The 22164-nt window shown below is 46.0% G+C and overlaps 1 protein-coding gene across 6 annotated transcripts in view; it reads right to left on the bottom strand.

The window, feature by feature from the left end:
- LOC118394148 (ankyrin repeat domain-containing protein 11) overlaps positions 1-22164 on the bottom strand; it is a 144658-nt gene that overhangs the window by 90376 nt on the left and 32118 nt on the right. The gene's annotated exons all lie outside the window — the stretch shown is intronic.

The raw sequence follows: 22164 nt of genomic DNA, 5'->3' as shown, positions 1-22164 counted from the left end.
AGCCAACATAAACAAGGCCAAGAGACATGCTACCAGGCCACGGTAAAGGAGAGAAGAGAGAAAAACTGGACATTTTCCCCCCAAACAACGTATTCTCACTCCCTCAGATCTGATAGCTTTTTTCAGCTGTGCTCCCACTGAGTCAATTAATAAATTGGACATGGTCAAAGGCTAGAACGAGCTAATCTATATGTTCTCCTGTAAAGTTCACATTGCCAATGGATGATTGTACCATCTAAAAGAATATCAGTTTGAGTGGTGCATCAAAATCCCTCACCCATCTCACCACTTCATCCACTACGTGGCCACAGCCTGCAGTAAAATCTCCCATTACCCAACAGGGAGTTTTCTCCTGGAGTGAATGGTTCCTCACTTCGTGGTCATGCCCAGCAACAGTGACAAGCCAAGGGCTTTGAAAGCCCAGCAGCTATGGTCAGTGCAGAGGCCTGGAAAAGCCCAACTCCTCCACGTCTTTGGAAAGGTCGTCCTGACCAGACGACACTGGGCCTTTCATTCCCCGCTCCAGCTCCTCTATTTACACCACCATGAAAACCATGGAGCTTGGACAAATGAGCAATTCAATGAGCCACTCGAGCAGCCCAAAGTATCTCCTTTAGCTCTGTGTCCGGGGAGGGCCACAGCACAAGGCCTCTCAGGGCAGAGCGGGAGAATGAAACATGTTCAGAAAACACATGCATCACCATGACCCGACGACACGTCAAGTGTTAGCATTTAGAGGCCCTATTATGATCAGGGTGCAGAGTGAATGTGTGGTGCAGAGTGAAGGAGTGACTCGGATGATATGCTGCAGCCTGCAAGCAACACACATAATAATGTGTAGCCTAACCGCAAAGGCACGACCATTACGTCAAGCAGAATTCTTCATCAATTTCTTTGTTGTATGCATAAGCAGAATTTGGAGTCGCAAATCCCAACACATCCACACTGACCTTATCTACTGCTTTACTCCCCGGCAGCCAATTCTACCCATCTATTCTCATTCCATGAATTCCCCAGTGATATGGTATGATCCACCAGGAACAGCTGCCCTCTCTCACCTCTTTAAACACAGACACACCACATGTTCACGCTCCCATCTCTCTACTGTGTTAGTCACTGGGATTGGGGACTTGGGCCGCAGTAACAGGTGGGCTTGCATGCAATTCGGAGTTTATTAGATTATCTGGCCAAGGCTCCTGAGAGAGTCGGAGAGGGGGAGGCTCTTCTGCTGCTCTTGTGAGTCTGTCTTTCTGCAGGGTAGGAGAACAGCAGATCCGCCTCATCTCATTCCCTGTCACGTACAGCACTCACTCCATTACACCCCCCCCGCCGTCCACCAGGCAGTTGCCATGGCAACGCCCGCCGGGTTAACCCGTTGGGGGAACGTGGAAGAGAGGAGATAGAGGGAGAGGGATGTGTGTGCTGCCTGCCAGCCTGTTTTGGACCCATCACTGTAGTCAGAGGTTCTGCAGAGGAACTGAAAATCTGCATCTCCTCAGAGACTGGGAAGGGGGAGATGGAAATACCTTACAGCCCACTGTCTTGCTAACTAGGTTATCTTCTAAATAAAGACAGAGGACGGAAAGGCAATGTGATGAATTGTGTGTTGTGATCATTGGCTCTAGGAGAAGCCAGCCTTCCTTCCCTCTCTCTCTCTCTCTCAGGCCCATGATGGGGGCTGCTTTCCACTGTGGCTCACTGTAATGAGGAGACCACAGCACGAGGTGGACACCCACCTGGGGGACAGGTCAGCCTACCAAATGATATTGAACACCAACGCTGGAAATAAACCAGAGCCAAACCGGTCTGAAAAGAGATCAATGTAGATAACAATACAGCCAGTTCCCCAGTCTGATCCGAAAGCCACAACTGAACTCAATGACCCAACTGGAGGAAACCAGCTTAGATCAACAGCCACATTAGACCAAGCCTCAACGCACACAGTATTAGGCAACCCCTACACCACCTCCACCTTCCCCAAACAAGAACAGTAGGCTAATTACTAAGACAAAATACACCCGTTACAGCTGTCTGTCTCAGCAGAGCTGCTGTGTGGCTGGATGTTGACTACAGTAAGAACATCATCTCATGAAAAGACCAATTAAATTATTGACATAATGACTATTATTCAATAATTGTTAGCAGTGATGCCACAGCCTTCATCATAGCTAAAGCTGTGGGACTTTCACTGCTATGGGAGTAAAGAAGCAATTTGACTATTTGGGTTTACAATTAAACCCCTATGGCTAGGTCTTATAGCAATGCCTATAAAATGCCTGATGTTCTATTAGAATAAAAACACAGTATACTAAGTACATGCGATTATGGCCTGAATATTTTCAACAGTAGGAATGGCAGGATACTGATGACTCAAACATCCCTGCAGATAGCTCTCCAACAGAGCCATGCACTCTCCCTGAGCTCCCCAGGGCCCCACTGCACCAACAACTGGACCCCATTGAGGCTCCAACCCGGGCTGGGCTGAGCACTAAGCCCTGATCGAACGTGTCAGCCGCTCTTACGCTGATGATGGTATCGATCAGCTCATTGCGTTTCTTCTACACCCACCCAACTAAGAGAGTCTGGGATCACACACACACACACACACACACACACACACACACACACACGATTCCCCCCGATCATCATCCCCAGAAGAATAGACCGATTTGTTTTCATTATGAATCCACTTAAAATATCACTTTTTATCCTTTGACCTCATCTACGATTATACTCCCAGGCAGCCAATTCGACCCAACCATTCTCAGTCCATGCAGTCCCATTTTTATCCTTTGAAAGTATTTCATGACGATATTAAAACAGTCCACTAAAAACACAACATATCACAGTGATCATCGTACCAACGGCATCAATAAGAAACTCCGTTCAACCGGATCCTCCTTCCTCCAAGCACTGATGGTATAGCTTATAGCCGAGCGGGGGGATTACAGCACTATGTGCATTATACACTATCTGAATATTCACTGTGTGTTCTGTTCTCTCTGAGTGGGAAACAGTCATGATGCAACTAGCTTATGTCCTTTAATCAACTGCTGCTTTCTGCCTGATGAGCAGCACCGCAGTGAATATGGGGATATGAACAGTTAGGAGAGAGGATAGATTTGACTGGCTGTTGTTTACCTTCATTTATATGGCTCACAGAACCAAGAAGAAAACGACAGCAATAGGAAAATCACCGGGGAGAATGAGAAAAGGGGAGGGGAGAGCGGTGGTCTAGAAGGGATGGGGAGAGGAAGAAATGACAGGAGAGGGAGAACAGGGAGAGTGGAGTAGCCGCTATACTCTAGGAATTTACAGCGAGAGTTAAAACCACTCAGCTGAAATAGTACAGTAGATGTCTAGACAGTATTAACAGCAAAACCCTGCTCCATCAAACCTGGGAGCTGCAGCTCTCGGTCTAGAAAATGAACAGGCATAATGACCTTCATAGTTATGATTGCCACTAAGGTTGCACATTTTGGGGGATATTCCAAGGTGGAAACTTCCTGTGGGATTTAAAGGGAATATGTGCAAATGAATGTGAATACCATTTAAATGTAGATGTATTTTGCATTGGATATATTTACCATATATGGAGACAGAGACATAAACCTTTTACCTTATCATGAGTAGACAATTGCAAATGATTAAATCTTTCCAATAGAAAAAAAAAAAAAGAATTTAGTTACGAATTTAACTTTAAAATAGTTGACTTCACATGGGATGATTTCACTGAACAACAAAAGGGAATATTGAATGATCCCCAATGATCCATCGCTTCTCCCAAAAACATTTTCAACATACATCTGTAAAATGATAGTCTAGAAACTAAAGCGGTGGTTGTCTTCCTCTCAGGCTTCCATGCCTTCTCCCTGGACCTCCTCAATGTCCACCTCTTGAACATCAGACTCTGAGGCCTCATCTTCACTGTCCCTTTCCAACCTTGTTGAGGATGGCTCGTTGTCAGGCTCAAAAAGCCTCAAATTTGCCCAGGTGGCCACCAATTTTTTAACCCTTATATTGGTCAGCCTGTTGCATGCTTTGGTGTGTGTTCCCAAACAAGGACCAGTTGCGCTCCGAGGCATCTGAGTGGTGGGATTTGAAGGTTGATGGAGGCAACAGGGGAAAGAGCCTCAGACACACAAAGTCCCTTCCACCAGGTGGTTGATGAGATATGTTGGCACGACTGCCATATTGCATCTCCATCCCAAAGCCCTTGCTTGGAAGTGTACTTCGCCAGACTGCCAAGAAACTTGTCTTCATCCAGGCCAAGGTGGCGAGACACGGTAGTGATGACACCATGGGCCTTGTTGATCTCTGCACCAGACAGGATGCTCTTGCCAGCATACTTGGGGTCCAATATGTACGCTGCGGCGTGTATGGGCTTCAGGTAGAAGTCTTTACGCGTTTTGGTGTATTTCAGAACTGCAGTTCCCTCTGCTTGGAGCAACAGTGAAGTGGGCAGGGCAGTACAGATTTCTTCTCTTACATCTGCGAGCAGAGTCTGAACATCAGACAGGATGGCATTGTCTCCTTCAATCTGTGCAATGGCTACTGCTATAGGTTTCAGGAGTTTCTGGCTGCTTACCACTCTCTCCCAAAATGGATCATCCAGGAGGATCCTCTTGATGGGGCTGTTCATATCGGCAGACTGTGGCCATTTCCTGGAGAGACTCCTTCCCCGCTAGGAGACATGATGACAACACCACCCCAACAGGTGTCGCTGGACAGCTTCATTGCGGTGCTCTTATTCTTCTCACTTTGCTTGGTGAGGTAGATTGCTGCTATAACTTGATGACCCTTCACATACCAAACCATTTCCTTGGCTCTCTTGTAGAGTGTATCCATTGTTTTCAGTGTTATCATGTCCTTGAGGAACAGATTCAATAAATGAGCAGCACAGCCAATGGGTGTGATGTGATGGTAGGACTCCTCCACTTTAGACCAAGCAGCAAATGCGTAAATAAAGCATGTCTGGTTGGAGGGATGTATGCTGGGCAAAGAACATTCAGAAATCACTTCTAATATACATTGCCTGTGAGCATCAGAGTGAACCAGTTGTACACACAGCTCGAGCAAGACATTCATCAGCATTTCATCAGCATTTCTCTGACGACGTTCCCCCACAACATTCCCCCATTCAGCTGCAGTGAAATGTCTCCGCACATCAGATGGTGCCCGTGGCATTTTCCTGTAAAGATTAGAAAAAAATGACAAAAGAAATTCCATGTACAGATAAACAGGTGAATTAACACTCCTCAGTTAGCAGGCTCAGTCAAGCTAAAAACCCACATGGTAGCCAAAACTAACTTGTTTACAAGTTAGAAATGATTGAAAGACACACTTTGCTGTAGGCTACCATTTATTAGTTAACAAAAAAATAATGTATGTCATAAAAAATATATTCACCCCAGCCAGTATTATAATCACAATTTACCAGAAAGCATGTAGTCCTTAGCTCAGACAGTGTAGTAGTGTGGGCTCAATAGCATCTCATTAGTTTGCAAGATCTTGAGAAGCCGCTGTAGATGTGATGGAAGAGGGTTGCAATTCCATTGAATTGGGGATAGTTTAACAAATATATGCCACAAGACCTAGAATTGCCTTCTGTGTATCCCACAAAAAAGGTTCACCGTTAAAAGCTAACTTTGATGAATTTAAGCAGAATTCCCCAAATTCCCGGGTTTAACTTCCCATGGAAAAGCATCGGAAAGTTTCAGACCCTACGCAACCCTAATTGCCACATAACCCAATGGCACGATCTCCAGGCAATCCATTGGATTTCTGCATAAGTAAAAAACTGCTGAGAGGAAAGAACACAGAATTATTATTTACACAGTCCTTTGAGCAGAGGCAACCAACATCCCAGGTGTCCCACTTGACCCCAGTGCTGCCACATAAGCCATTCTATTTGCTACCGTTGGTGTGTGTGGGTGGGTTGATGGGTGAGTGAGTCACTCCTAACAACTGTCCTTGGCTTGGATGAAAACGGAACACGAGGAGGAAAGGTTTAGGATTAATTCTGTAGTGCCATTTCAGAATTCAAAATTCAATAACAAACATGCGATCTCATGAGTGACATTTGGCCTACACTACGAGAACCATAATGTAAACAAAGTGTGAGATTGTAAACTAGAATAGTTGCAGCCTAGGAAACCTCTACACCTCCACAAGGCATGAGTGCTAGTAGGAATCATGCATTGTGTTTCTCTGCACGCAGTTCCTCCAGACAGCGATCCACGTGAGCTGGGCTGTGCTGCAGACAGGACTAAGGCATCACACGGTGGCTGTCTGCTGCTACCTATCTGACATATGGCGCTCTCCTTCACGACCAAAGCCTCATTTAATAAAAGGAAAGAGGGGGTTATTATTAAAAATATGTCTGTCTAAAAACCATGGGAGAGGGATTCATTCATGGTGCAGCTCAAGTTACTTATCTCAGAGCAGCTCAGATGAGTATCCTTTGCCTAAAAATAAGGTTCACAGGTGCGAGGCCCAGACCCCTCAGCTCTTCTCTGTCCGTCTACAGAATGGAGAAATGCCCCACACCAGATCCTGTTTCTCCGAACCACCGCCTCGTTTCCTCCCTCCTGCAGAATCCGGGGCCCAGACCACAGATCGGTGCAAGAGATGAGGAGCCCAGCAATAAATCTGGCTGATGCAATCTAATGGAACATTGTATTAGGGCGGGCTCAGTGCTCTGCTCGGTAAATAATGGAGTTCTTGCAGCCAGGAGAGATAATGCTCCCACCCAGGGGAGAGAGTTTCAATGGAAACTCAAAACAGGCAGGCGCTCCTGGATGGCTGGAGGCTGGCTCAGTCACGTCACGTCTGCACTGTTTGCTCGCCACTGATACAAATCAAATCGAATTGTATTTGTCACATGCACTGAATACAACAGGTGTAGTAGACCTTACAGTGAAAAGCTTACTTACAAACCCCTAACCAACAATGCAGTTAAGAAAATACCCCCCAAAAAAGAGATAAGAATAACAAATAATTAAAGAGCAGCAGTAAATAACAATAGAGGGGCTATATACAGAGGGTACTGGTGTCGAGGTAATTGACGTAATATGTACATGTGGGTAGGGTTATTAAAGTGACTATGAATAGATAATAACAGAGAGTACCCGCAACATAGGGGGGTAGCCATTTGATTAGCTGTTCAGTAGTCTTATGGCTTGGGGGTAGAAGCTTTTTAGATGCCTCTTGGACCTAGACTTGGAGCTCTGGTACCACTTCCCGTGCGGTAGCAGAGAAAGCAGTCTATGACCGGGCGGCTGGAGCCTGACAATTTTTAGGGCCTTTCCAGGGACTGATACGGGTACTTGGGCAGGAACAGGAATGAAGGATAAACTAATGGAACTAACATAGAGAAAACCTTTGAAGAAACACGGTTTACATAGCGCCCGCATGGCTAAATAAATGTACACATATGTTAGTCAATCCAGCCTGTATCACATCCGGCCGTGATTGGGAGTCCCATAGGGCGGAGCACAATTGCCCCAGCGTCACCTGGGTTTGGCAGAGGGAAGGCTGACATTGTAAATTAGAATTAGTTCTTAACTGTCTTGCCTAGTTAAATAAAAAATAAAAATGTATACACTGTTCAAAAAAATAAAGGGAACACTGAAATAACACATCCTAGATCTGAATGAATGAAATATTCTTCTTAAATACTTTTTTCTTTACATAGTTGAATGTCCTGACAACAAAATCACAAAAATGATCAATGGAAATCAAATTTATCAACCCATGGAGGTCTGGATTTGGAGTCACACTCAAAATTAAAGTGGAAAACCACACTACAGGCTGATCCAACTTTGATGTAATGTCCTTAAAACAAGTCAAAATGAGGCTCAGTAGTGTGTGTGGCCTCCATGTGCTTGTATGACCTCCCTACAACACCTGGGCATGCTCCTGATGAGGTGGCTGATGGTCTCCTGAGGGATCTCCTCCCAGACCTGGACTAAAGCATCGGCCAACTCCTGTACAGTCTGTGGTGCAACGTGGCGTTGGTGGATGGAGCGAGACATGATGTCCCAGATGTGCTCAATTGGATTCAGGTCTGGGGAACGGGCGGGCCAGTCCATAGCATCAATGCCTTCCTCTTGCAGGAACTGCTGACACTCCAGCCACATGAGGTCTAGCATTGAACCCAGGGCCAACCGCACCAGCATTTGGTCTCACAAGGTGTCTGAGGATCTCATCTCGGTACCTAATAGCAGTCAGGCGACCTCTGGCGAGCTGTGCGGCCCCCCAAAGAAATGCCACCCCACGACTGACCCACCGCCAAACCGGTCATGCTGGAGGATGTTGCAGGCAGCAGAACGTTCTCCACGGCATCTCCAGACTCTGTCACGTCTGTCACATGTGCTCAGTGTGAACCTGCTTTCATCTGTGAAGGGCACAGGGCGCCAGTGGCGAATTTGCCAATCTTGGTGTTCTCTGGCAAATGTCAAATGTCCTGCACGGTGAGGGGCTGTAAGCACAACCCCCACCTGTGGACGTCGGGCCATCATACCACCCTCATGGAGTCTGTTTCTGGCCGTTTGAGCAGACACATGCACATTTGTGGCCTGCTGGAGGTCATTTTGCAGGACTCTGGCAGTGCTCCTCCTTGCACAAAGGCAGAGGTAGCGGTCCTGCTGCTGGGTTGTTGCCCTCCTACGACCTCCTCCACGTCTCCTGATGTACTGGCCTGTCTCCTGGTAGCGCCTCCATGCTCTGGACACTACGCTGACAGACACAGCAAACCTTCATGCCACAGCTCGCATTGATGTGACATCCTGGATGAGCTGCACTACCTGAGCCACTTGTGTGGGTTGTAGACTCCGTCTCATGCTACCACTAGAGTGAAAGCACCGCCAGCATTCAAAAGTGACCAAAACATCAGCCAGGAAGCATAGGAACTGAGAAGTGGTCAGTGGTCACCACCTGCAGAACCACTCCTTTATTGGGGGTGTCTTGCTAATTGCCTATAATTTCCACCTGTTGTCTATTCCATTTGCACAACAGCATGTGAAATTTATTGTCAATCAGTGTTGCTTCCTAAGTGGGCAGTTTGATTTCACAGAAGTGTGATTGACTTGGAGTTACATTGTGTTGTTTAAGTGTTCCCATAATTTTTTTGAGCAGTGTACTTCAATAATTTCATCCAAACTGGAGCCAGGTGCTAAACAGAACTTGGTTCTATTTGAGACCCTTGCAGCGCTGCAAGTCGTGGGTGACTAAGTGTGCTGCTGGCAAAAAATGTATTACGCTTGTTATTTTTGCCAAAGTTTACTGACACCAGCCATATTCTACGAGTGTTGAGCATTCGTAAATTCATCGGCTATTCTGCACGAGAGTTCTCTGAAATCGGAGTAAATCGACAGATGTAACAATGTCCATTGAAACGCACCCATGACTAAACCACTTAGCTGAGAATGATTTGTCTATCAAGTCAATAAACGTTGGGTTACATTGCAGATAGTTAATATACTGCCTGGCAAGTTCGATGTATTGGTAGCCAACTAACGTTAGGTAACTAGCTAACATACCAGTAAAGTACACACTGCTGTAATGCTATGCAGTTCGTAAGGATAGCGTAGCAAATAAATTGTCAGTCAACATAACGTGTAACGCAACTTATTTTTAAAGTCATTACTTTATTACGTTGCTCAACATTTTCTTGGCATTTGTTATAATTCGTTAAAGCAATGAATTTGTATCCGCTCTCCTCAGACATTGACTGCATATTTTCCACCATTTTCTTCAAATCTAAAAATGTTGTGAAGCCACGCCCATTTTCAGAAGAAGAGTAATTATGAACAGTTGAAACATTTACATAATTGAAGAGCTGCAGACAGATCTCACATACAGTGCATTCGTAAAGTATTCAGACCCCTTGACTTTTTCCAAATTTTTTTGCATTACAACCTTATTCTAAAATGTATTAAATAAAACATTTTCCTCATCAATCTGTACGAAATACCCCATAATGACAAAGTGATAACAGGTTTTTAGAATTTATTTTTCCAGAGCCCAGAGTTGAACCCAATCGAACATCTCTGGAGAGACCTGAAAATAGCTGTACAACGACGCTTCTCATCGAACCTAACAGAGCTTGAGAGGATCTGCAGAGAAGAATGGGAGAAACTCCCCAAATACAGGTGTGCCAAGCTTGTAGCATCATAGCCAAGAAGACTCAAGGTTGTAATAGCTGCCAACGGTGCTACAACAAAGTACTGAGTAAAGGGTCTGAATACTTAAGTAAATATGATATTTCAGCTTTTATTTCTAATACATTTGCACACAAAAAATTTAATCTGTTTTTGCTTTGTCATTGTGGGGTATTGTGCATAGATTGATGAGGGGAGGGGGGGACGGGACGATTTAATCAATTTTAGAATAAGGCTGTAACGTAACAAGATGTGGAAAAAGTCAAGGGGTCTGAATACTTTCCGTATACACCGTATCTCTGCTTAACATATAAACAGCCTCCAAACTACAGCAGTTCTCAGGCTGTGGGTGATTATGCCGATGTAAAGCAATTACACACGAAGCACAGATAAACCACGTTTTTCTTACCGAGAAGGAGAGGAGGAGAGAAGGAGAAAGAAAAACACATGGAATGAAAATATGATAATTGCCGTACTATTTAAGTCCAGAATATATCAGCTATTCCTGTGTTGTGAGTCACTCCTGGGACTACCATGACAAACAAGGCGAATGTAGAGTACTCTGAACCCAGCGCTCTGAGCCGACAGGGACCTGCCATTTTGACAGGAAAACATTCCTGGCTGAGGGAAATAGGAAGAGACGGGCAAAAAGCTGCTGGTGAAAGAGAGAAGCGGAGGGTAAAGTCCATTCTTTTCTAGTTCCACAGAACCAGAATTTGTAGATTTGAGCATCTTACCACTACTAGGCTACAAACATGGTAGTTTCCCCAACAACACTCAAAATCACCAACAACTGTTACAAATAGCCTGCTGAATAATAAAGCACATAATGCTCTGGATGGAATAACGGGGAGATTCTGGGTTGAGACAAAAACAAACAATCCCTCTCGTGGGCCATGCTTCTGGCAAAGGAGTCCAAACGAGGTAAACAGAAACTTGGTACTTGGCAATGACACTCATTTCCTTATTAACCTCAATTAACGTTGTAGTTCTGAGTAGCTAGAATACTGCTGTATCAGTATAACAAAAACTACAGCACAAGACTCTGAAGCCCAGAATCCATCAAGAGAGGGAGGGCCGCCAGCCTGTCACAAACACCAACGCCATGCCAGCATGGGAGAGAGTCCAGTCCATCTTTTCAGAACCTCTGGCACAAAAACAAACACATACAATCCCCTCTCTCCCCTTCACTGCTTCTTTCAAGAGTGGAAGTCAAAATGCCTGCCTTCACTAAGTCCAAGTCAAACATAAGACGCGGTGACAAGGGTACCGAACCATGTCCAAGACAGACACTGTAGGTTTCTGGCAAGCACCATTGCACTGAAGCAGACAACTTACTCTGAAAAGTAAACCACACCAAAACAGAAACCCTTCAATCTGGGGCTAATGTGAGGCCCTCTGTCCTCTGGGTTCTGGACCGGAGGCTGTTGAGATCCATTCTTTTAGGCCCTATAGCAATGGGCTCCATGGCCCAAGTGTTCCACCTCATCAGTCACACCATGCATCATCAACAGCTCTAGCCATCACCATTCCAATCCAGGCCTCAAATGAACAGAGCCCGAGAGCTGCTTTCTGTTCCCCAAACAATAACAGAATGGGGGAGGACATAAAGCCTCCCTGGCGATCATTGGGAGGTCATTAAGTCTTTGCCAGAGGTCACCAGAAAAGCCACTTTTGTCCAGAGAACCTTGAGTAGTGAAATGAGGATGAAAGCTGGACAATGAGAGAGAGGAGAGAGCCACCCTACTTCCCTGCATCAGGTTGGGCCAGGTTGAATAATGCACATCCTCCCCGCCCCACCAAACAAAAAGGAGAAGCCAAGTCTAAACAGCCCAGAGGACACTGTGGATAGCTAACAATTTAGGCCCTTTTCCCTTGGCCAAAAGGGTGAGGTTGGTTGGGGCCTCAGACGGGCCTATAGCATGGTCCTTTGTTAAGAAGTATCAAGAGATGGTATCACAGACTATAGTTTACTCTAAGATTAAACCATGGATTGAAATGATGGTTTGGCTGCTATTCTCTTCACTGATGAGTAAAGCTAGTGGCAGTGCAACAGATGGAGACTACCTGGAAAGGGAACACAATCTAAGACACAACCTTGAATTCCCTGAAAGAGAATCCAACTAGCTTTCCAGGCAGTGGACACCTACAGACAGAGCAAACCTTCTCCAAAAGAAAAAAATTAATATGCATGTGATGAAACCCGCTTCCCACCTTGTAATCTCCTCAGGTTCCCACTTGCAGTGTCCAGGTCATCACAGAGCCTGCCTCCTCATCAATTACCCTGGAGTTTGTATTGATCCTCCCAGAGGGGCTTCTATTTAAAGCACTGGGGCCAGGAGGGAGAGGGAAACCATCCATAAAGTTGGCTGAGCAAAAATGGATTAACAGGTAACAATGCTAGATCTGCATTTGGAGATAGCAGGTGAGCATGTTATATGCGTAGACCAGAGATTCTCAGTAGCAGGGTCGTCAGATTCAAACTAAGCCCATGTTTGCCGCCCAGTGAGACAGCGGTCATCTGACCGAGTTGGCAGGCAGCCAGTGGTTATCACAGGGGTGTGTTGTGTCTTCATTTCCATAAATCTGGAGCAGCAGTACACCAGGCCCTTTCTCAGCAGGGGAGAGGGAGTGTGAGAGAGCGGGATAGGGGGACCGAGAGAGAGGATGAGGGAGCATACTGTTGTCCCCAATGGAGACCGCCATGTGTCATCCTGACCACTTCTCATCAGACACCGATGTTCCGCCATTGTGGATATGACACGAACACCGAGGTGGAGAGAGCGAGCCATGAGAGCGTTCCTTCCGTCCTGCCTGCCTGCATGGACAGACAGGACCGCGAGAGGCGTGGGAAGGGTTAAGTCTGAGAAGGCCCATCTGCTGCCTCGTCTGTTCCCCTGCTTGGCTCCGTCAGAGACCGTGGACACACAGAGACGCTCAGTGACTCGACCCCCCGGCTCTTTATCACCATCTCTGTGAACAGCTCAACAACAACTACAACTCGGTCCAAAACATCAATCTACTGCTCTGTTTCTCAGGATCTATCCATCTCACCAATATACCACCCTAAGGGTATACTACAAAGCAGGAGCAATGAGTGAGCCAGATAACTTGCCTATCTATTCTGAAAGAACTTGAAATGGGCATGACCTAATTGACTCAACAACCCAAAAAAAACATATCTAAGTCAAGCTTTCTTAATGAACCATAAAAACAGCTATTTCATGGTTGTTTATCAAAGTTAGCTGGCTAGCTCATTGATCCTTCTTTGTAGTACCCCGTCTGTAGTGAGAGGGTTCACTCCATCTAAGGGCACCAAGAGATTATGACAGGGCAACACATTGTTTACATAAGAGGTATATGGAAAGCACAGATCTTTACAGTCCTTTTATGTAAAGAGTTTTTGTATTTAAAGAAAAAAAGACCCAGTCTAAAAATCATGTTTACATAATATAACAAAGCACTTATCCCCCATTTGCGAAAATGGAAACTTCAAGTGGTGGGGGGGGAGAACTCATCTTCACATACAACAGCAATTACAATTTCAAGCATGAATTCTCCCCAGCATACAAGCCTGGGCCGATACAGAGCTGATTCCAGTGAGGCCAGCTGGAGTGAATCAAAGCCAGGAGCAGGGAGGGGGCACACACACACACACACACACAGGGCCCACATTAAGTGCCTGCTGTCTGTCGCCGTGAGCCCACTGATAGATGAACACCTGGATCCGGAGAGAGCAGAGAGAAGCCCAGGCCTGCTTAACCCTTTATGTTTCTCTGCATGCACGGGCCAAGACACAGCACAACAAACAAAATGCCTTGCACCCCTACAACAGAACAGGAAACACATTCTTTTAGGTTTCATCCAGATAGCACTAAGTCGCTTAAAACAAGCATGCTGTGTGTGTGTGTGTGTGTGTGTGTGTGTGTGTGTGTGTGTGTGTGTGTGTGTGTGTGTGTGTGTGTGTGTGTGTGTGTGTGTGTGTGCAGAGAGTCAGGCAAAGAGTGTTAGAAAAAACCAAAAAAGGGTCAATGCAGGTAGTCCGACTCGTCATTTGATTAGCTATTTTAGTAGCCTTGATTAACAGTCATACGGCTTGTGGGTAGAAGCTGTTCAGGTTCCTGTTGGTTTCAGACTTGGTGCACCGGTAGTGCTTGCTGTGCGGTAGCAGAGGGAAGTCTATGGCCTGGGTGGCTGGAGTGCAGAATTGACCAGGAGCCACTAAGACTGCTGCTATCCACTTCAGCAACATAATTTAACAGGATGCTGACGAGAGACTGGTCCAGCTGCTGACCTATAGGTCTTTGTTGTTCAGTCAGATACACTGCTAGTACCCATTGTGTTTACGTAAGGCTTTTACCACTCTGTGACAACAAGTATGCGGCTCACCAACCAGCACTGGACAACAGTGATTTGACACAACCCAAACAAACCTCAACCCCAAAAGAAGCCATAGGATTTCACTAAGAAAGCATATCAGTTAGCCTAGCTACTGAGCAGTTCCCGTTCATTCAGACAATAAAACGTTCCGTTCCATCCCTGTATCAGCAACACGACACAAACCCACTGATTGGCCAGGGCTCCAATCAGTTGATTGAAAAAAGGGGAAAAGTAATTTCACAGTTCCAACCAAGCCAAGTGGCCAAATGACAGGTGTACTAGACTAGAGGGAGCTCATTTGATGCTGACGTAACAGTCTTTTGCTGTAGACCACACAGGGAAGCACATAAACAATCACATAAGACAGATAGCTCTGACTCAGAGCCTCTCAGATCAGAGCCCGGGACAGGTTAATACAACATTCAACAGCCTTTATACAACCACAAGCAGGACAGGCCCAACGACCAGCCAATGACTCAATTTCTTGTTTTTGCATTGAATTATCACAGCAAGCAAAGGTCGCCCCTTCTGCCAAAGGGGGGAGAGAGGCATGCAGACGTACAGTGGGCTGGTGAACAAGGTCACACCATCCCAGGAGTGGTATTGGCTTACTACCAAGCCAGGGCTACTTGAAACCAAGGTCACAGTGCTCTGGCTGCTGGAGTGACAGCGGACTGAACCAAAAAGCTGAGAGCAGGATTGGGTTGCAACTGCCAGTGGGCTGGGCTGCCGTGCTATGGTTCTGTCCACCCAGGCCCAAGCACTTTGCTCCAGGCTCCCCTGAGAGGTGGACTGGGTGGGGAGCACAGGGAATTCAGATTACTGGAAGAAGAAAAAAACAGAGTTTCCTGAAATCAGATCCCGCCTGACATAAATCAGAAACGGAGCCATTATGGCTGCCATTATGGTGAGAAACCAGAGACGAGGGAACAAGCTACTCCACTCATTCAACCTTTAATAAGTGCCTCCCCAAAATAGGCCCGTCTACTAGCAGAGCACTCAGTGCAAGAGATTAGGCTGTGTGTGTATTTAATACAAACTCAATACATTCCATTCACCACTACAAGGGTATAGCTTACCCTGATGCTGTCAGGCTTCCCCAGGACAGCCCAGGTCCAATGTTGTTCAGCAGGCACAGGCCCCATCACTGTGGGTGTCCGTTAAGAGGTCGGCCGATTATGATTTATCGATACAGATACAGATTATTGGAGGAACAAAAAAGCCAATGCCGATTAAATCAGCCGATTTTTATTTGTAATAATGACAATTAATAATAATAATAATAATAATAATAAATGACAACACTCATTATTTTATTTTATTTTTTTGTGGAATTTTTAGCCCTTTTTCTTCCCAATTTCGTGGTGTCCAATTATTTTAGTAGCTACTATCTTGTCTCATCGCTACAACTCCCGTACGGGCTCGGGAGAGACGAAGGTTGAAAGTCATGCGTCCTCCGATACACAATGAGACAAGGACATCAGACCAAGCCCTCCCTAACCCGGACGACGCTACGCCAATTGTGCGTCGCCCCATGGACCTCCCGGTCTCGACCGGTTACAACAGAGCCTGGGCGCGAACCCAGTCTCTCTGATGGCACAGCTGGTGCTGCAGTACAGCACCCTTAACCACTGCGCCACCCGGGAGGCCCATTTAACACTCATTTTAACATAATATAATACATCAATAAAATCAATTTAGCCTCAAGTAAATAATGAAACATGTTCAATTTGGTTTAAATAATGCAAAAACAAAGTGTTGGAGAAGAAAGTAAAAGTGCAATATGTACTGTGTAAGAAAGCTGACGTTTCAGTTCCTTGCTCAGAACATGAGAACATGTGAAAGCTGGTGGTTCCTTTTAACATGAGTCTTCAATATTCCCAGGTAAGAAGTTTTAGGTTGTAGTTATTATAGGACTATTTCCCTCTATACCATTTGTATTTCATTAACCTTTGACTATTGGATGTTCTTATAGGCACTTTAGTATTGCCAGTGTAACGGTATAGCTTCCGTCCCTCTCCTCGCTCCTCCCTGGGCTCAAACCAGCAACACAACAGCCACCATCGAAACAGCGTTACCCATGCAGAGCAAGGGGAATAACTACTAGAAGGCTCAGTGAGAGTGATGTTTGAAACGCTATTAGCGCGCGCTAACTAGCTAGCCATTTCACTTCGGTGACACCAGCCTCATCTCAGGAGTTGATAGGCTTGAAGTCATAAACAGCGCAATGCTTGACGCACAACGAAGAGCTGCTGGCAAAATGCACGAAAGTGCGGATTGAGTGAATGTTTACGCGCCTGCTTCTGCCGATCATCGCTCAGTCAGATACTTAGATACTTGAATGCTCAGTCACATTATATGCAACGCAGGACACGCTAGATAATACCAAGTAATATCAACCATGTGTAGTTAACTAGTGATTATGATTGATTGTTTTTAAGATAAGTGTAATGCTAGCTAGCAACTTACCTTGGCTTACTGCATTTGCGTAACAGGCAAGTTGCACTCCTTGTGGAGTGCAACGAGAGAGGGGCAGGTCCTTATTACGTTGGACTAGTTAACTGTAAGGTTTCAAGATTGGATCCACCGAGCTGACAAGGTGAAAATCTGTCTTTCTGCCCCTAAACGAGGCAGTTAACCCACCGTTCCTAGGCCGTCATTGAAAATAAAAATGTGTTCTTAACTTGCCAAGTTAAATAAAAAGAAGAAAGATTTTTTTTTTATTATAAAAAAATGTAATCGGCGACCCAAAAAAACGATTTTTGATTGTAATGAAAGCTTGAAATCGGCCCTAATTAATCGGCAATTCCGATTAATTGGTTGACCTCTAGTGTCCGTGCCTCGGCTTCTGCTCTACCACTCAACACTACATTAGCCTGCTAATCTCCAGCCCCGTACAAACAGCTCAGTCATCATGATCCCGAGAGAAGAGAGAGGGAGGGAGAGACCTGGCAGCAGTCAGGGGAAAAACCACAGCGTCACTCGGGGATGGGGGAGGGAGGAGATGGGGGAAGGACAGAGAAGAGGATAATGGCTGTTGTGGCTCCTCTTTCTGCCATCTTTCCCGCTCGCTCACCGCACCGATTTCAACATGGACACAATCATCTCAGAAATTGTACACAACAGCTGCAAGTGAAACAGCAAGAAAAGTAATGATATCGAAGCAAATGGCTGAGCCAATGTTTAGAGATATTTATTGATCGTGTTCTATAGATTTTAGAATATGATTATACATTTCCTCTGTTGGTCATTTTAATATGGAGTACTCAATTCAAACAGACAGACATCGACAGTAAAGTTAGAAATAGAGGAAAACCCTCGTGTTGTGGATTGAGAAGTAGGCTAGCTGCCCTGGAGTTGGGCTGACCAGTCTGGTGACGTTGACCAATTAAGAGGTGAAAGGTAAGGCAGAAATAACCAATTTATGTGCACTAAGTCCCATCACTCATATCAAGCTGTTCTTTCCCGTAAATACAACACTAACAAAGTGCAGAAGAGCACTGTGGTGTAGGCCTTTTCACAGTCAGGCTGCTGAGCTGACACTATACTCTACCAGTCAGATATAGTGAAACAAATCCTTCATATTTCCATTCTCGCTCTACAGAGAAAGAGAAGAAACACGTTACACTACAAATAATCCAATTACAGCTTGCAGATTGAGCTGAAAGGGTCAGATATAGAAATAATGCACAATGTCTCCATGGCAATCCATGTTCTTTAAACCACCCAGACAGAGTTCTAAACACCCTGGCAAACAGGCAGAAACACAGGCTGCCAGGAGACGCTGTGGGAGGGCCCCTTTAACTCACATTAGAACAAACCCAATCATTTGTTCCACTGGGTTTTGTCCCCCCCCCCTCCATATTTGACGGGGAACTGTTTGATCCTCTGAGGAGACGATGGGTGGAGGTACAGGTACAGTAGAGGCCCAGAGAGGGAGACACTGGGTGCCTGGCGGGTAGATAGCACTGTTCAGAGGTTGTTGTACTGGAGGGAGAGAGGCAGAGGGACAGTGAGCAAGCTAGGACCAGTCAATCTGGTCTCTTGGACCCTGATTGAACAGAATCACGTGAGGCCATTGTCCAGTCTTGTCCAATGCAACACCACTGTCATATCTATTGGTTAAAGGCAAAGTAAAGAGGCTACTGTTATCCTGTTATTCTCAGCACTTAAGCCAAAGCTCAGCTCTAAAAATAGATGTAAGATCTAAACACAGACTTAGTGTATGGACGACTCGCTGATGGGAACTTGGCTCTGGAGAAGGGGAGATGGAACATTAAAAACATTCTGTCCCATCTACAAAACACCAAGCCAACTCCTCAGCATCCAGACAGACACTACAAATCTGACCATTTCAGAGTAGCACTGGCTATCTATCATCACAGCCAGTCCCCTCTCCTCCGCAGTCACTGTGTTGCTGTGGTGGGTGAGCTTGGTTCTGACAGTGTGTGTGGGAGTGGTGGGACAAACACTGGTCTGCCTGGCTGTCAGCAGCTCTGAGCCATACCCTTGAACAGAGCATGAGAATCAACCCTGACCTCTGAGCAGCACATTCTTTTCAAGCCAGCAGCATAACATCTCTTCATTAAAAAATGGATACATCCTGTTCTCCGCTTACACACAAACTGCATTCAAAGCAATGTTCTCTTTTGACATACTGAAGATTGAAATCTTTTCCTTCCCATCTCCCCACCACTTCATACCTCACGGGAGAGCGCCCTGTAGTCGGCACTTACAAACTATTTTCGATGTAGTTGGCGCTATTTGTCCTTTTCATTCTCACACCGAGATGCAAATTTCCAAAGCCCAGTGTGCCGCTTGCCCAACCTGCCATTAAAAACCATTTCCGTGGCAGAGTCGGACGTGGCTTCCTGTACCTTCTTAATACTACGGCTACCTCCAACACCTTCCGAAGCAGTGGGGCTTCGCCTCTGAACATGTGCCATCTGCAAAGACAAACACACAATACAATGTTTCTGCCATCAAGACACACGCAAAGGTCAGTGTCTCAGCCCGTTTGTCAAAGGGGTTATATATGATTGGAGCTGGTGACCGCACACTTCCGAAATCCGCATTTATAGTTGTGTCCTGTGAGTGGACAGACAGAAAGACGGCTGGATGATACCTACCGCCTAGCTACGGTGGATATCGCCGATATGTGATGACTCCAAAATCGGCATTACGGTCTGGCTAATGGAAAACGCTGCTGTGTATCGTTCAACTAACCTGCATTTGGCGATACTTGGTTCTCAATTCGGGAAATATAGTATCTTATAAACGCTTGTGTCCAGTTGCATGTTGTTCTACCAAAAAGAGAAAACGGAAAGTTTTGTGCTGCCGAGTAGGTTCCTCGCCATCTTAGCTGCCGCACATCTAGCATTTCCCAGCAGGAACTAGGATTGTCCGCGTGGCTCGGCCAAGTGTAGAAGATGACAGCACTTCACACAGTGCGACCAAAACAAAGATCTACATATGCAAGAGGCATTTCTCACTCAATACAAAACATGGATTTCATATCTTTCTTTTCTCTTTGGTTTTTGTAACCACCTGCACATTTATAAGATACACTTTTCCCTGATTTCGAGAACAAACAAAGTGTCAGCAATTGCAGGTTAGTTGAGAAATACATGGAGGCGTTTCCCATCAGCCAGACCGTAACGCCGATTGGAGTCGTCACGTATTGGCGATACCCACCATAGCTACCAACATCGCTCCCTCTGCAGTGGGATGAAATGCTCGTTGACACTTCCTTTCAGGGTGTGTTTGAACATGAACCTCAGCCGATCCGCAGCTGCGCTGATTAATGGCACAATGACAACACACGCTTGGATATCATCTTAAAGAATGGTTCCTCTTCGGTGCTTCGCTCTAATGATTGGGAACAGAATGACAAGGAAAACCTTGGGCAAAGGCATAATTTTAGCCCCTACCAATCCTGCTCTTCACATTGCGCAACAAGCCTACTAATGTACAAACCTTCAAACTTCTGCTCAGATAAGCTACAGAATCACGAGACATGGGCCTATGCCACAGAACAATGTAACCACAACAATACAGGTCTGCAACCTAAGTGGTTAACGGGGCACACAAGTCTAGTCAGAAGGGAGAGAAAAACCAATACATTTTGAACGCCAACACAGTAAAGGTTCAATCCTTTGGACGGTCCACAACCTCCTATATCTTCTCATCATTCAACGTGCTTACAAGAAAACCTAATCACAACAAAGTTCCCGCTTTCTTCTGCCTCGAGTTCACATTCCTCAGCGAAAGATATGAGTGAAATGCCAATTTGCAGGGTAATGATGCAGAGTTTCTCTCCTCCCTGGCCACAGAGCCATGCCTGTTTGGAGCACACAGACTCTTTCAATAGAGCATTAGCATGTGGCCTGCCAGGGGGAGAGGTAGGCGGGTGGGAGCAGGGTCTTGAGGAACAAAGCCCCTATAGTTGTCTCAAGCCTGGCTATGAGAGTTATGTAATATGACTGGCAGGGCCCACTTTCCTGTTCAGAGTGCTGCAGACTAATCCTATTGAAGAACAGGCCTACTTTGGAAAAAGGGAGGAGGGAGAGGGAGAAAAAACAAGCTGGTAATGAGCAGAGGCAAAACGGTGCAGGGAGAGCATTCACAGGAGAGACACCCTTTCATCTGCACTACCATCCAACACAGCACAACTCCCAACCAGCAGATAACGCTGAGAGTAATATCAGCACTGCCGAGGGCTGGGAGCAGGCTACACATAGAGAGCGAGAGACAGAGAGCGAGAGACAGAGAGCGAGAGACAGAGAGCGAGAGACAGAGAGCGAGAGACAGAGAGAGAGAGACAGAGAGCGAGAGACAGAGAGCGAGAGACAGAGAGCGAGAGACAGAGAGCGAGAGACAGAGAGCGAGAGACAGAGAGCGAGAGACAGAGAGCGAGAGACAGAGAGCGAGAGACAGAGAGATAGAAAGGAAGAGTGGAGAGAGCATGAGACAGGGAGTGGCAAAGAGCGAAAGAGAGGAGAGGCAACAGAGCATGAAACAGAGGGAGAGAGACGTACACCGTAACCTACGTCTGTTTCTGCTAACCATTGGCAAAGTGGAGGATGTAGAGCAGTTAAAAATAAAATCTGATTCTGATTTACTCTACTGGTGCCTGGAAACCATGTGACTGGCATCACATGAGGAGAGGTGGGGGTGGGGGGCCCGTACTGGCAGCATAATGGGCTTTTTTGATCAGTTTCCACTGACAGTAAGCAGATCCGGTATGATTTCAGGAGGTAAACACCACCAGCTTCCGTTGCACAGAGCGTCTGGCTAAAGAGAAGGCTACAGAAGGAAGAGTAGAGCAAAATGAGAGTAGGGAGAGAAGGAGAGGGGAGATCGATTGTTCAGCGCCCATGCTGAAAGTCTCTGTGTGTGCCGTGGGGAAAAGGCGGCCGTCACTTCAGAGGCGTGGGCTGCCACTACTTACTGATCGAGCAGCACGGTCACATGAGTCGCATGCGGGAGAGGGACACTTCATTAGTGACACTGAGCTCTACGGGAGCGGTGACCTACTTTCCAAACCAAGTTGCTCGCCACACAAACAACCATGCACACACACACACCAAATCACACACACAAGCCCACACCAGCTAAAACA

This window comes from Oncorhynchus keta, chromosome 2 (assembly GCF_023373465.1).
Source record: "Oncorhynchus keta strain PuntledgeMale-10-30-2019 chromosome 2, Oket_V2, whole genome shotgun sequence".
NCBI lineage: Eukaryota > Metazoa > Chordata > Actinopteri > Salmoniformes > Salmonidae > Oncorhynchus > Oncorhynchus keta.
Note: the sequence above shows the minus strand (reverse complement) of the source record. Positions and strands in the feature narration are given on the sequence as shown.